Raw genomic sequence first — 16,817 nt, 5'->3', positions numbered from 1 at the left:
TCCTGTGTTCCTTTAACATAACTCCCTTTGTTGGATTTGTACATTTTTTCCCTGGATAATTTCTTGCTTTTTTTGCAACAAAATGTTTCTGTTTCCTTTTGTATACTCTCTGTCCCCAGTTTAGGTTCAGGTGTTTCTCCAAGGAAGCCTGCTGCTACTGCTGCTAAGTCACTTTAGTCATGTCCGACTCTGTGCGACCCCAGAGACAACAGCCCACCAGGCTCCCCTGTCCCCAGGACTCTCCAGGCAAGAACACTGGAGTGGGTTGCCATTTCCTTCTCCAAGGCATGAAAGTGAAAAGTGAAAATGAAGTCACTCAGTTGTGTCCGACCCCCAGCGACCCCATGGACTACAGCCTTCCAGGCTCCTCTGTCCATGGGATTTTCCAGGAAGAGTACTGGAGTGGGGTGCCATTGCTAGAAAATGGTATTTGAAACTGAAATGTGGCTGCTGGGTGAACTACTTGCTCATAGGTCCTCTCAACTGACAGAGCAAGGAGATCTAAGTATGTGTACATACTAATTCCTGGAATTACAGTCTATAAATACTTCTCTATTTAGTTATCTTTGTTATTATACTAAACATAGTTCATTATGATGTCTCCTACTATCATCCTACATAGCCATATGGATCATTCTAACCTGGTTTATCTGTACCTTCCCATTCCCATAGTGAGAAATATGGCTTCCACCATTCTCCATTTATTTTCTTACTTGGTAAGTTCCATATAGTTATGGTGGTTACTAAACTGTTAATTTGTATGCCTGTGGGAAACAACTTTATCAAGTGGGATACAGATTTTTGTACAGTTCCTTTTGCCTTTAGCCTGACAATCTCTGCTACTGCTGCTGCTAAGTCACTTTAGTCATGTCCGACTCTGTGTGACCCCATAGACAACAGCCCACCAGGCTCCCCTGTCCCCGGGACTCTCCAGGCAAGAACACTGGAGTGGGTTGCCATTTCCTCCTCCAATGCATGAAAGTGAAAAGTCAAAGTGAAGTCGCTCAGTCGTGTCCAACTCTTAGCGACCTCATGGACTGCAGCCTACTAGGCTCCTCTGTCTATGGGATTTTCCAGGCAAGAGTACTGGCTCATCTCCAAAGATTGGCTACTTTTCTCCCACACCTTCCAATGAGGTTATATGTTAGCAGTATTGTTAGATTCTTTTGTTCCATTCTGCAATCCATATTGATATCCTTTGACGTCCTAAATGATCTGATTTTTTAAAAGCTTGTATACATTTAGTTTGATGTTTTGTGTTGTACAATTCTATGGGCACTGAAAAATGCAGTGTCATGTATACATCATTACAGCAACAAACAAAATAATTTAGCCACCTTACAAAATCATCTGTGCTTCATCCATTTGCTATTTCTCAGATCTGTGTCAAACACTTTTCTGTTTACAGACTCTATAGATTTGTTTTATCACCCCAGAAAATTGAATAAATGGAAGAATAGAACAGGTAACATTTTTGGACTGATTCTTTTCATTGAGCAACTTCAGTTTAAAATTCATTCATGTTTTGCCTGGTTTGTGAGTCCATACATTTGTTTTGTTTCTAAATTTTATTCATTTATTTTAATTGGAGGATAAATACTTTACAATATTGTGATGTCTTCTGCCATACATCAACATGACTCGACCACAGGCATACATGTGTCACCCCCATCCTGAATCCACATCCCACTCTCCTCCCACCAGGTTGTCCTGATGCCCTGTTTCATATATTGAACTTGCACTGGTCATTCAATCTACATATAATGTACATGTTTCCATGCTATCCTCTCAAATCCTCCCACTCTCTTATTCTCCCATTGAGTCCAGAAATCTGTTTTTTATGTCTGCATCTCCTTCGCTGCATGTGGAATCATCAGTTCCATCCTTCTAGAGTCCATATATATGTGTTAATATACAGTATGTGTCTTTTTCTTTCTGACTTACTTCATTCTGAATAATAGGCTCTAGGTTAATCCACCTCATTAGAACTGACTCAAATGTGTTCCTTTTTATAGCTGAGTAGTATTCCATTGTGTGTATGTACCACAATTTTCTTATCCATTCACCTACCAATGGACATTTAGGTTGCTTCCATGTCCTAGCTATTGTAAATAGTGTTACAAAGAAAAGAAAGCTATAGAACACTGATGAAAGAAATCAAAGATGACATAAATAGCTGGAGAAATATACCATGCTCTTGCATGGGAAGAATGAATATTGTGAAAATGAGTATAGCATTGAAAGCAATCTATAGATTCAACAATCCCTATCAAACTACCAATGGTATTTTTCACAGAACTACAACGAATAACTTCATAATTTGTATGGAAATACAAAAGACCCAGAATAGTCAAAGCAACCTTGAGAAAGAAGAATGGAACTGGAGGAATCAACCTCTTAAGATCATACTACAAAGTTACAGTCATCAAGACAGTATGATACTGGGACAAAGACAGAAATACAGAGCAATGGAACAAAATAGAAAGTCCAGAGATAAATCCGTCCACCTATGGACAAAGGAGGAAAAAATATACAATGTAGAATATACAGTCTCTTCAACAAGTGGTGTGGGGAAAACTGGTCAACTAGAAACTAGAACACTTTCTAACACCAACACAGTAATAAACTCAAAATGGATTAAAGATCTAAATGTAAGGCCAGAAACTATGAAATTCTTAGAGGAAAAGATAGGCAGAACATGCTCTGACATAAATCTCAACAAAATCCTCTATGACCCACCTCCCAGAGTAATGGAAATAAAAGCAAAAATAAATAAACGGGACCTAATAAAACTTAAATGCTTTTGCACAACAAAAGAAATTATAAGCAAGATGAAAAGACAACTCTCAGAATGGGAGAAAATAATAGCAAATGAAACAACTGACAAAGAATTAATCTCCAGAATATACAAGCAACTCATGTAGATCAATACCAGAAAAATGAACAACCCAATTAAAAAGTGGGCAAAAGACTGAAACAGACATTTCTCCAAAGAAGACATGCAGATGGCTAATAAACACATGAAAAGATGCTCAACATCACTCATTATAAGAGAAATACAAATCAAAACCACAATAAGGTATTAATCTCACACCCATCAGAATGGCCATCACTAAAAAGTCTATAAACAATAAAGGCTGGAAAGGGTGTGGAGAAAGGGAACCCTCTTACAATGTTGGTGAGAATGCAAACTGGTACAGTCACTGTGGAGAACAGTGTGGAGATTCCATAAAAAACTAGGAACAGAACTGCCATATGACCTAGAAATCCCACTGCTCAACCTATATACTGAGGAAACCAAAATTGAAAGAGACATGAGTCCATACATTTTTAACACTGAATATCATTCCATTGTATGAATGTTTCATGGTGTGTTTTATAGATTCATCTGCTGAAAGACTTGGGGCCTCCCTAGTGTCTCAGATAGTAAAGAATCTACCTGCAATGCAGGAGACCCAGGTTCGAGCCCTGGGTTGGGGAGATCCCCTGGAGAAAGGCATGAATCTGAACAAACTCTGGGAGATATTGAGGACAGGGGAGCCTGGCATACTGAAGTCCATGAGGTTGCAAAGAGTCAGACATGACTTAGTGACTGAACAACAGCAGGAAAAACATGGTAAACCTATGTTCATTTTTGCATATAGGTTTTTATGTGAGCATAAGCTCTACAATTTTATTTTTCAAAGTTTTTATACTATTTTGCATTATGCATATCATTGTATGGGTGTTCCAGTTGTTCTGCATTTTTTCCCAGCATTTGGTTTTCAGCTTTTATATATTTTATCTTAGCCATTCTAATAGGTATGCTTCATATCTTGTTTCTTACTTTCATTTTTGTGATAAACTAATGACAGCGCCATTTGATGTGTTGATGTGTTTGTCATTGGTATATATTCTTTGGCAAAAGGTCTGTTCAAATCTTTTGCTCGTTTTTTAGTTGGAATGTTTTCTTATTATAAAATTTGAGAGTTATTTATATATTTTGCATACAAGTCCTTTGTTCAGAATTTTTTGGTAGCTTTATTATGCTATAATTTATTCATTCTAAGTGTACAATTTAATGATTATTAGTACATTTCTAGAATTGGATGATTATTATTATTAGTTTGTAGTTTAGGAACATCAAGCTCATTTTAAAGATATTTATAGATACTAATATGTAACTCTCCATTCATTCAAATATAAAAATTTTGCATATTTTAATGTCCACCTCTTCTCTCTGTACCATCTAAATTTTTTATTTGAATCTAAACAGTGATATCATATCTTTATATCTAAATATTTTTACTATCTTTTTAAAGAAATTGTTTTTATATGACCTTATGTTTTATGACTTTAAAATGATTAATTTAATATATCATTCAACTTATTTCAATTTATAATGTTTTCAATGTTCTTGTTTTGGTGAATTTGCAAATAGCTAATAGCTGTTATTAAAGGTGGAGTAAAGATGGAATAAAGGGAAATTTAATCATGCATACAAGTGTAACTTTATCCAATTCTGATTAAAATTTTATTTCTATCTGTATTGGAATGTATTCTTTATGCTAGTTGACTGTATGTCAGTGGAAATATCTAATTGTAAGTTGGTTAAGGTAGTCTAAGATTTATCTTACTATTAGTGATAGTTACTACTATATAGCAACTATCTATAGTAGTCTAAGATTAACTTAGCCAATTTAGTGATTGGAATACTGAGGTGAAGATTCTCACTGCATTGCACACAGATGTGAAGCACCCGAGAGTGCGAGATTCGGTTTTATTTGCCATCCTAGAAAACAGACATTGACAAATTGGACCTAATATGTAGGGCAACCAAGATAGTAAAAGGGCTAGACATGGTGTCACATAAGGAATGTTTAGAAAAAACTGGAATGTTTAGTCTGCAAAAGGAAAGAATGATGGGGCTGTGGATTGGTTGGAGGAACATGATAGCCATCTATTTTTAAACATTTACAGGACCAACAAAATAAAGAGGAGTATTTTTTTTTGTATACAAAAAGACTCACTAGTAATGGTAAAGTTCAAAGAAGACAAGGCTTGAGTTATAAAAATGAGAACTTCAACTTCTTTAAATTTACAAAATCAAAATGGAATAGGTTTTCTGATTTAAATGCAAGCTTAGCCAAAAAAAAAAAAAATCCAAGATGAGAAGCATGCAGGAATCCTATATTTATATTCTTGAAGTTTTCTAACTTTGTAAATCTATACTCCATCAAGCAATATTTTATATGATAATTGATCAATATGTGATTCTGAAAGTGATAGCAAGCCTTCTGTTGTCCTAGACATTGAATATAAATCATGCTGGAGAGAATGGCTAATGGATGATAAAATTAGGATTTTAAACAGGGACACCTTTTGAACGAGCAGAAAAGCCACTATTTTAATTGGAGAATGTACATCTAAGAGTATAGAAAAAAAATTGTAAGCAAATATATCATTTTCATAGGACATTGAGTATGCAAACTGGACTGAAAAGGAACTATTTGTAAATGCTTACAAAACAGTTGTTTGGAAAAAAAGATTGAGTTGGTCATTAATGGCCTCCAGGGATATCCACAGTACAAATGAAATAATCAATTTATAGTCTTCATTTAACTTGACCTCTCATCAGCCTGATTACTCTCTCCTCTGAAACAAATTCATCACTTGGCTTCCATGACTCTATGCATGTACAATTCTTATTCTTCTTTTTTGGATGCTCTTTTTAAATTTTTTAATTGATTTCCTATACATATTTCAGAAGTAGTATAATTTTAATTACATAGCATTTGTTTCCTAGGATGGCAAATAAAACCGAATCCAGCACTCTCGGGTGCTTCACATCTGTGTGCAATGCAGTGAGAATCTTCACCTCAGTATTCCAATTACTAAATTGGCTAAGTTAATCTTAGACTACTATAGATAGTTGCTATATAGTAGTAACTATCACTAATAGTAAGATAAATCTTAGACTACCTTAACCAACTTACTATTAGATATTTCCACTGACATACAGTCAACTAGCATAAAGAATACATTCCAATACAGTTAGAAGTAAATTTTTTTGATATCTCCCCAATATATTTCTACCTTCTGCTTCCCTGAATTTCACATTCAGTTAATAGCTGTCTACTTGCTATCACTTCCTGTATATTTAATAAAGCATATAAAATTGAATGGGCTTCCTTGGTGGCCCAGTGGTAAATCCGCCTGCAATGCAGGAGACAAGGTTTTGATCCCTGGGTGGGGAAGATAGATCCCTTGTAGTAGGAAATGGCAACCCACTCCAGTATTCTTGCCTGGGAAATCCCATGAACAGAGGAGCCTTGCAGGCTACAGTCCATGGGGTCACAAAAGACTGAGAGACTTTCACTGTAACTGTAAGCAATGGGAGGTAAGAGATAGCAGAAGCATTTGGGGACATATTCGATTGTTGTTTAGTTGCTAGGTCGTGTCCGACTCTTTGCGACCCCATGGACTATACAGTTCATTGTATTCTCCAGGCCAGAATACTGTGGAGAATACTTTCCCTTCTCCACGGATTTTCCCAACCCAGGGATCGAATCCAGGTCTCACACGTTGCGGGAAGATTCTTTACCAGCTGAGCCACCAGGGAAGCCCAATAATACTGGAGTGGGTAGCCTATCTCGTCTTCAGACAATCTTCCCAACCTAGGAACGAACTCAGGTCTCCTGCATTGCAGGCGGATTCTTTACCAGCTGAGCTACCAGGGAAGACTTACTTCCCATTACCATCACCTTTTCCTTTGCAGGATTCTTCATTTCATTAAATTATAGCTCTATTCTTATCGTTGTGCAAGGAATTGGATTCGTTCTTGATTTCCACTTCTCCTCATTGCCGCACTGATGGACGGAAATCTATCAGTAAATCTTGTTGGGTCTACCTTTAAAATGAACTCAGAATGTTACCACTTCTCATCTCCTTTACAACTGCTATCCTTATTCCAGCTACCATGATCTCTTTCCTGGGTTCCCATAGCCTCCCACCTCACACTTCCACTTTTCAGTGCTTTCTCAGCAAAGTAGCTTTTAAAATGAAAGTCAGATCATGTCACAATTCTGCTCAAAATCTTTCAATGACTTTCTTCTTACTAGAGTAAAATCTAAATTCTTTACAATGAACCACAAAGTCCTACTGATTAAGCATCCCTCTGACCTCATATCTTAGTACTTGTCCCCTCACTCATTTTTCTCCCATATCATACTTCTTCTTCTTTTTTAATAACATGAAGACAAGGTCCTTCATGAGGATCTTGGCAATTGCTGGCCCCTGAGGATATCTATATGACACATACTTTTTGTCAGGACCTTACTCAGTAGTTACCATTTCAGCCAATTTTGTGCTTTATAAAATTGTATCCCTACAATCTCAATACTTAATACCCCTTTTGCTGCTTTATCTTTCTTCCTTAGCACTTCTCACTACAAATATATCATTTACATACTGTATAATTTTATTAATTTATTTGGTTTACATCTCTTCAATAGATGTAATTCACATTACATAAATGTGTCTGGGCTCCCGTGCCCAGAAGAGCTCCCATCATGCGGCTGCTGCTCACTACTGATTCATAAAACAAATTTTAAAATGTTTTTTGAAAGCCCTGAGCATTAGGCCAAAGACTTAGAATTGTGTTTGCTTGGCTTTGGAACAGTATGGAAGCTTTTTGACAGTAAAGATTACACTGAAGTTGTGTTGTAGGAAGATTAATTTCCCAAATTAGGGTTTGAATACACAGAATTCTCAAAAGCTGCAAAGGTTTAAGAAAAGAAGACCACTTCAGAGTATATTACAGTAATTTACAACATCTTGTGGACAAATGGAATGCAGCAAAGAAGAGACTAATTACAAACAAAGAATTAATATCCAAGGGCTGGTTACTGGATAAGAGGGAAAGAAATCAAAATAAATTTGAGTGTGAGATTAGTTATACAGGGGATCGAGGGTCCATTGGAGTAAATAAAGATATTAAGAGAAAGAACTCATTTATGGGGAAAAGACAAAAGCATTTATAACGCCAAGTAACAATTATAACATCAAGTAACAATAACAGTAATAGTAAGAAAAGAACATTCATTTTTACTTCTAAAATAACATTGGTTTGCTATTTTTAAACTGTCTTAGTGTTTGCTTTGAAGTAATGGAGAAAAACATTCAAGTAAAATATCCAGAGTATGTTTGGGGATAAAAGAATCACTTGAAGATGTGGACAAGTTGGAGATACTGATCTGATGTATTCTACATGTACTCTTAAGAACTGAGACAGTAAGGTGATGAATTTTCTGACAGAAAGATTACAAAGAGCAAGAGAATAAGTTAGCAATCAGGGTCGGAAGAAAATTCATTTAGTGTGGAAAGCAAGGGAGGAGAGTTTTTCAAGATCTAATTGGTCACTTTTATAGACTTAGAAATGCTGCCTGTTGAAAAAGAAAATCATCAATGAGGATTGAAATTTTTTTTTTAACAAAGCTGAGTACTGAGTAAAGAAATCAGGTTGTAAAGGATTAAAATAAAAGCAGTGTAGTGGATGGTGGAATATACCACACTAACCCCCATTCTGGACTGAAATTCTCATTCCTCTAGCTACTCGTAATGCTGGGGCTCACAGCTCTTAGCTGAGTCTCTCCCAGTATTGCCCTTGGCTGAAGAATGCTCACGCACCCAAGGTCATGGCCCCTCTTCTGGAGGCAGACTGCATCCAAGATGGGTCAGTGAACTGGGATGAGAGCCAAGTCTCTTGTCTTTAGGTGAGACAAGGCTGGGGATCAGCTCCAGAACCCCCAGTAGTATCCAATGAGGTCTTCATTGTGGTGACTTTGAAGATCAACTACTCCTTCTCTCCACTCTAACTTTGCTCTCTGCTGTTGCTCTTGAAGGCTCTTTTCACAAACTTCCTGTACACGACCCTCCTCCCAGGAAACCCAACTTAAGACAAATAGATACAGTAGACATCTGAGAAACATTGAAGAAAATGTGTGTTAAAAAGTTGGGAACTAATAACGTTCATGTTTATGATAAATAAAGAAGTTTATTGCATACATTCTTAAATTCAGCTGAAGTCATTTCAATTCAGTATGGATTTATTAAACATCCAGTGTTTATACTATTTGCTATTGGGAGCATAATAAGAGCAAGATGGTCCTTGTCTTTAAACCTCACGATAAATACATTAAACTTACAAAAGATCATTGATTCTGACTGAGGCTTGAATCCTCCCAGATTACAACCAAGCTCATGATTAACAGCCTGCAGATGTGCATAAACTTGTGAAAATGCAGTGTGACTGGGAAGGATGTGAGATGATACTAGTCAGTGTTTACAAGACGTTCTTCCAGAGATAGTCTATGCATCTGTAGAGTATTTAGAATTTAACTACCTTCTTAGTTCCTTAAACAGGTGTGCATCTGTAGTTTTAAGAACACAAAAAGAATATAAATTGGCCTTCAGCCATATCATCTTGTAATGTTATCCTTTCTGATCTTGGATTAAGGCAGTATATTGATGGGCAGTTCTTAAGGAAATGCTGAGAAATTTGGTTAATGGTCCAAAGATAACTAATTGCCAGAATTTTTAGGAAATATAATCTGTGGTTTCTAATACTAGGAACACTCACCGGTGCTACTAGCTGAACCTTTTATCTTTGAAAATTTTCTAGCAAACAGTCCATTTCCCAACCCCCTCTAACCCATTGAGCAAAACCAGCAAGAACACAGTGTCTGAAATGTCAGTGTTTCCACTTTCTCACACATGGATATTTCGAGTAATCTGTGTCATTGGATAGTTTAAAAACTCTGTAAATTTGTATTGCAATAAACATAAAAGATTTTTAATTTGTTTATGCACTAGCTTCTAGGTTGAGAGGACTTGCAACAAGGAGAGAAATCAGAAGATAACATAACAATAAAAGTGGCATTCACAGGGAAGGATGTTGTAAAAATAGTACAAACAGCTATCCACGATGTACTAAAATACTTCTAAGGAAGGAAAGCCTGAGTTTTTTTCAGAAACAGAATTTAACATTTTTTTACCATCAATCTTAAATAAACTCCTCTATGATATTTGAGGTCCATTTCTTGATATTGTATCTTTAATGATCTCAGTAATGCATATAGCAGCTTATAAAAAATTTCATCATCCTAACTGAGAAGGCATTGAAACTGCTGTTTTCTGTCACCTTACATTTGGTGTTGATGGTCTAGTTTGATCTTGTTATCCAGAATACATGTAAATCATTCTCGTCTGTATTGTTTTCATAGTTCTCCTGAAAAATCTTACACCAATGTTGAAATCATAACCAAAATTGGTGCATCAGTATGGGACAATGATAGGAGTTATTTTCAAGTTGAAGACAGCATTCCAAAGAGATGCTTTATTATTCTACCCGTAACACATCCCTAAATGGCTTCCTACCTACTTTTAAATTAAAATGTGAAAGAAGTATAAAAATAACCTGCATAAAGAAAGCATCCCTAATGACAATGCTTGCTTTATTCCTAATTTTTTTAAACGAATATCTCATCTATTTTTTGAAACTGATTTGTTCACTATTGCTTGTGTCTGGAAAAAAATGAGGTGCTTCTGTATCCTGCCTGGCTATCTCATGTTAGTAATGTTTACACAATTTGTAGGGAATGGGCTGTTAACAATTTCTGGATTAAATTTTTATTTACAAAGAGTCCTGCTCTGGGAATAAGATTGAATCGCAGAGTTTCCTTGGTGAATAAGCTTACATGGCTTATTCCTACCCATGCATAGCTTTTAGATGGTACATGATCTTAATCAGTATGCATTATGTGTTTGACACTGTAGAGTGATAGAGAGAAATTCTGCTTTTCTGTGTAGACCTTTATTGACCATGACGTTTAAGCAAGGCAGATGCTTCCTTTACAAAGAGGATTAAGAATTGGGTTTACCATGACAAGTGTAAATGTTTAGCCCAAGTATTAATTAATAACTTTTTCTTGTGTTTATCTAGGAAAACAACATGATTGTGCTGGCAAACATCTAATGGGATATCAAAAATGTGATTAATTCAACTCCATCTGGGACCCTTTGTATAATCCCATTTTTTTCCAGAAATATTTTACAACAAAGCCAAGGCAGCTGTAGAATCCTTTGCAAAGTCTGTCTAACTATTTGTCTATCTGCCTATCTGTTTGCTTGCCCAAATGTCTTTGGTTAGAGAATAACATGTATTTCTTTATAAGTCTGTTTCCATAGCTCAGGAAGTAAAGGGATTTAAATGGTAGCAGAATTGCCTACTGCACATCATCAAAGTTTGGAATCACAAATTGTTTGCAAAATGTACTATATATCCTATATAAATTGCATTACCCTCTTGCCAGGAAAATCCTGTGAACAGAGGAGTCTGGCGGGCTACAGTCCATATGGTCACAAAGAGTAAGAGACAACTGAAGTGACTGAGCATGCATGCAAGCTGTGAAATAAGTACAAAAAGTGAAGTATGGAAAAAAAAAAGATTGACAAGATATTTTATTAAGCTGGAAACAAGCAAGGTGCCCAATATGTACAATTCAATCCCTTTATACATATATATATGTACATATACATTATACAATATATACATATATTATGATACAAGTATACATGTATATATATAATATACACATATATATGTATTTTACTTTGTATAAACCATATATTTAAAAATTAATCAGACACAATGCTCACAAAAATATTGGGTGATTACTTTTCGGGAGAGAAACAAGATAGGGTGCAGGTTGATGATAATAATGCCACTAATCTTCATAATTCTTTAGTGTTTAAATTGTTTTTTAACATAAACATATATTAATATATATAATTTATTAATATAAAATCATTAATATATAACATATTAATATACATATAAAATATATTTTATAAATATATAAAAATTTTAACAAGTATAAAATTGTTTTTATAACTTAAACTATATCTAAGAATAGGTGCATGATTTTGCTGTTCAGGAAATGAGGAAATAGGCATTCTTCTATGCAGACATATTAGCTAGAAGTCAGTTTGAAGGATCTTTATGTGTAATCCATCGTTTTGTCCTGGTTTTGTTACTATAACTTCTAAATTGTTTTCCTAGGATATCAAAATCAAAAGTACAAAAATTTGTATTTTTTTATTGAAGCAAAAGAGCTCAGTGTCAATGTCTAGAAATTTTGAAATTGCCTTTTTTTTAAGGGAAAGTTTTAAGAAATTTCCCAACAAGGAAATTAAATGCAGTCTAAAATCATCAGAAAACTCATGTAGAAAATAAAATTTTGCTGAATAAGACATAAATGTTCTCTAAGTTATATAAAAATAGCATCAACTACATGTGAGACACAATTATTGAAGCACTGACAGCCACAGCCTGTAAAATTCTATGAATTTTTTATAGCACCAGGTGTGAACATTATGAGGTCAGAAAGAGCTTCATTTAAAATTGACAATATACTGTTAATAAACCAATAAAAAATCTACTATCTCCTCTTGGCTACTTTCACTTTTCTTTAGGGTAGCATTTTTTTTTTCTTTATGAAAATCCTTTGTTTCTAATTCTGTATGTAATTCTTCTGTCTTGATGGTAGCATGTGATTGGTAAGATCCTGGTGATTGAAGCAATGACTTTCTAATAGCAAGTTCAGTTATAGACATTCTGAAAATTGGCCCAAAGGCTCCATGATTTCCCTTTCATGATAATTAGAAAGGACACAGTTGGCTTTAATGGTGCTGATAATTATTCTATAGTTCTAGATCTGGTACAACTTGCTTCAAAGTCTCTGAAGAGGATAAATAGAAAATAGAACCTTGGAGATTGTCACAACTGGGTACATGGGACCCCTCTTAAATCCCGTGAAGACTGATCCTCAAATTGAAAGACATTGCCATCTTGGTAGAAAGCCATAAAGAGCTAACAATTAACCATGTGATAAAGCATTATATAATATATATGTATGCATTTATATTTATACATGTTTTATATATGATTATGTATGTATGTGTGTATATATACATGTATATGTATTTCCAGATTCTACTATTGATAAAAGAAACAAGAAAAAAAAGTTAGGATAAAATTTACATTTGCAATAATTCTTGCAATAACATTTTTCCATTTATTGAATAAAAATCACATTTGTTTAGTTTGTGCAATCATAAAATCTTGGTGTTCTGACAAGGAATAGTTTGAGAATCTTGCATAAGGTGTTCTCTTGTTAATTTTTCACTCATCAGTACTGAGCTCTACATTTGTATATTCAACTGCCTACTTGACAACATCACTTAGAAATTTAAAAGGCAGTTAAAATTAAGTGCAACAAAAACATAAAAAACAAAAAGACCTTGATTCGATCCAAGCCTTTTTCTCCTCATCATCTTCTCAGTAAACAACACAATTCACTTAGTAACTCAAACCAAAAATCCTAGCAGTGATCTTAGATCCTTTTCTTTCCCTTATCTAATATACCTTGTACATTACTTCCAAAATCAATAAACTCTCTTCGAGTTTATTTTTGTGTATGGTATTAGGGAGTGTTCTAATTCCATTCGTTTACATGTTGCTATCCAGATTTCCCAGGACCAATTATTTTACTGAAAAGACTGTATTTTCTCCATTGTATATTCTTGCCTCATTTGTCATAGATTTTGTAGTTGGAGGTGCATGGTTTTATCTTTGGGCTTTGACATAAATCAAAGTAGGATCTCTTTTGACCCACCTCCTAAAATAATGAAAATAAAAGCAAAAATAAACAATTGGGACCTAATTAAACTTAAAAGCTTTTGCACAGCAAAGGAAACCATAAACAAGATGAAGAGACAGCTCTCAGGATGGAAGAAAATATTTACAAATGAAGCAACAAATAAAGGATTAATCTCCAAAATATACAAACAGCTTATGGAGCTCAATATTAAAAAACCCAAATAATCCAATCAAGAAATGGGCAGGCGACGTAATTAGACATCTTTCTAAAGAAAACCTACAGATGGCCATGAAACACTTTTAAAAAATGCTAACATCACTAATTATTAGAGAAATGAAAATCAAACCGGCAAGGAGCTATCACCTCATATCAGTCAACTGGGCGAGTAGCATTGACATATATACACTACCATATGTAAATTAGCTAGCTAGCGGCAAGCTGCATTATAGCATAGGGAGCTCAACTGGTTGCTCTGTGATGACATAGATGGGTGGAAAGGGAGGTTGGGAGACAGGCTCAAGAGGGAGGGGATATATGCGTTCATAAGGCTGATTCACGATGTACAGCAGAAGCTATACACAGAGTTTCCGTTTTAGCAGAAACTAACACAACACTATTAAGCAATAATATTTCCCCGCCCCCCAAAAAAACCCCAAACAGCAGCAAACAAAAAAACAAAGCAAACTGATTAACTTCCCTTCATATACTCTGCTGCTCTCCTAGTCCTACTTACTGGTATCTCTTGGCTTCATTTTTTTAGGAACTTCCTAACAGACCTCCTAACTTCATGTTCCTTTTAAAGCCTATTCTCTATGCAGCAGCCAGTATGATCGTGGGGAAAAAAAAAAATCAGATCTTATCTCCCCCTTCTTGAAACTGCCAATGCCTAGAATAATAAAATGCAAACTTCTTATCTTTGCCTGTAACAACCCAGTATGATTGTTTCCTGGTCTGTCCCATCTCCTGCCACCTCGGCTTTGTTGTCTCTTCTCTAGTTACACTGGCTTTCTTTCAATCACTAAAACACATTGAACTCATGCCTGGACCATAGTTCATAGTGACTAAGTTTGGGATGAATGAAGCACTTGATCTGTGGAACACAAAGATGACTAACAATAGATTCTGGTCTCCAGGAACTTACCTAGTAGAAATTGATGCACCAGTAAACAAATAAGAGCAATAAATACTTCGGGTGGTATGGAAAACTATTTATAGGGGCTGTATTGCTACAAAGGGGAGTCATCAAATTTACTTGATGTTGGTTGAGTTAAGTTTCAAAAGATAACTTGGGAGATATTGGCCAGGATGTCCCCAATTGGGGAGACACTGGAGGCAGGTGGTGTCCTTCTTGAAGTTCACAGAAGACAGAAGTCTCATTAAGAGGAGGGGGACACACAATCACTCAGCCTGGCTTTACCAAAGCATTCAACCTAAATAAGGTCTATTGTTACACTTTATTATGAACAATATGGAAAAGTAAAAAAAAAAAAACAAAAACCAAAAACTTCACGTTCAGTTCAGTTCAGTTCAGTCGCTCAGTCATGTCTGACTCTTTGCAACCCCATGAATCGCAGCACGCCAGGCCTCCCTGTCTATCACAAACTCCCGGAGTTTACTCAAACTCATGTCCATCAAGTCAGTGATATCATCCAGCCATCTCATCCTCTGTCGTCCCCTTCTCTTCCTGCCCCCAATCCCTCCCAGCATCAGAGTCTTTTCCAATGAGTGAACTCTTCGCATGAGGTGGCCAAAGTATTGGAGTTTCAGCTTTAGCATTAGTCCTTCCAATGAACACCCAGGACAGATCTCCTTTAGGATGGCCTGGTTGGATGTCCTTGCAGTCCAAGGGACTCTCAAGAGTCTTCTCCAACACCACAGTTCAAAAGCATCAATTCTTTTTTTTTTTAATTTATTTATTTTAATTAGAGGCTAATTACTTTACAATATTGTATTGGTTTTGCCATACATCAACGTGAATCCGCCACAGGTCAATTCTTTGGCACTCAGCTTTCTTCACAGTCCAACTCTCACATCCATACATGACCACTGGAAAAACCATAGCCTTGACTAGACGGACCTTTGTTGGCAAAGTAATGTCTCTGCTTTTGAATATGCTATCTAGGTTGGCCATAACTTTCCTTCCAAGGAGTAAGCATCCTTGAATTTCATGGCTGCAATCACCATCTGCAGTGATTTTGGAGCCCCCCAAAATAAAATCTGACACTGTTTCCACTGTTTCCCCATCTATTTCCCATGAAGTGATGGGACCAGATGCCATGATCTTCCTTTTCTGAATGTTGAGCTTTAAGCCAACTTTTTCACTCTCCTCTTTCACTTTCGTCAAGAGGCTTTTGAGTTCCTCTTCACTTTCTGCCATAAGGGTGGTGTCATCTGCATATCTGAGGTTATTGATATTTCTCCCGGCAATCTTGATTCCAGCTTGTGCTTCTTCCAGTCCAGCGTTTCTCATGATGTACTCTGCATAGAAGTTAAATAAACAGGGTGACAATATACAGCCTTGACGAACTCCTTTTCCTATTGGGAACCAGTCTGTTGTTCCATGTCCAGTGCTAACTGTTTCTTCCTGACCTGTATACAGATTTCTCAAGAGGCAGGTCAGGTGGTCTGGTATTCCCATCTCTTTCAGAATTTTCCACAGTTGATTGTGATCCACACAGTCAAAGGCTTTGGCATAGTCAATAAAGCAGAAATAGATGTTTTTCTGGAACTGTCTTGCTTTTTCCATGATCCAGCAGATGTTGGCAATTTGATCTCTGGTTCCTCTTCCTTTTCTAAAACCAGCTTGAACATCTGGAATTTCACGGTTCATATACTGCTGAAGCCTGGCTTGGAGAATTTTGAGCATTACTTTACTAGCGTGTGAGATGAGTACCATTGTGCAGTAGTTTGAGCATTCTTTGGCATTGCCTTTCTTTGGGATTGGAATGAAAACTGACCTTTTCCAGTCTTGTGGCCACTGCTGAATTTTCCAAATTTGCTGGCATATTGAGTGCAGCACTTTCACAGCATCATCTTTCAGGATTTGAAATAGCTCAACTGGAATTCCGTCACCTCCACTATCTTTGTTCATGGTAATGCTGTCTAAGGCTCACTTGA

The sequence above is a fragment of the Bos javanicus genome, chromosome 20 (assembly GCF_032452875.1).
Source record: "Bos javanicus breed banteng chromosome 20, ARS-OSU_banteng_1.0, whole genome shotgun sequence".
NCBI lineage: Eukaryota > Metazoa > Chordata > Mammalia > Artiodactyla > Bovidae > Bos > Bos javanicus.
This window is presented reverse-complemented; position numbering follows the sequence as displayed.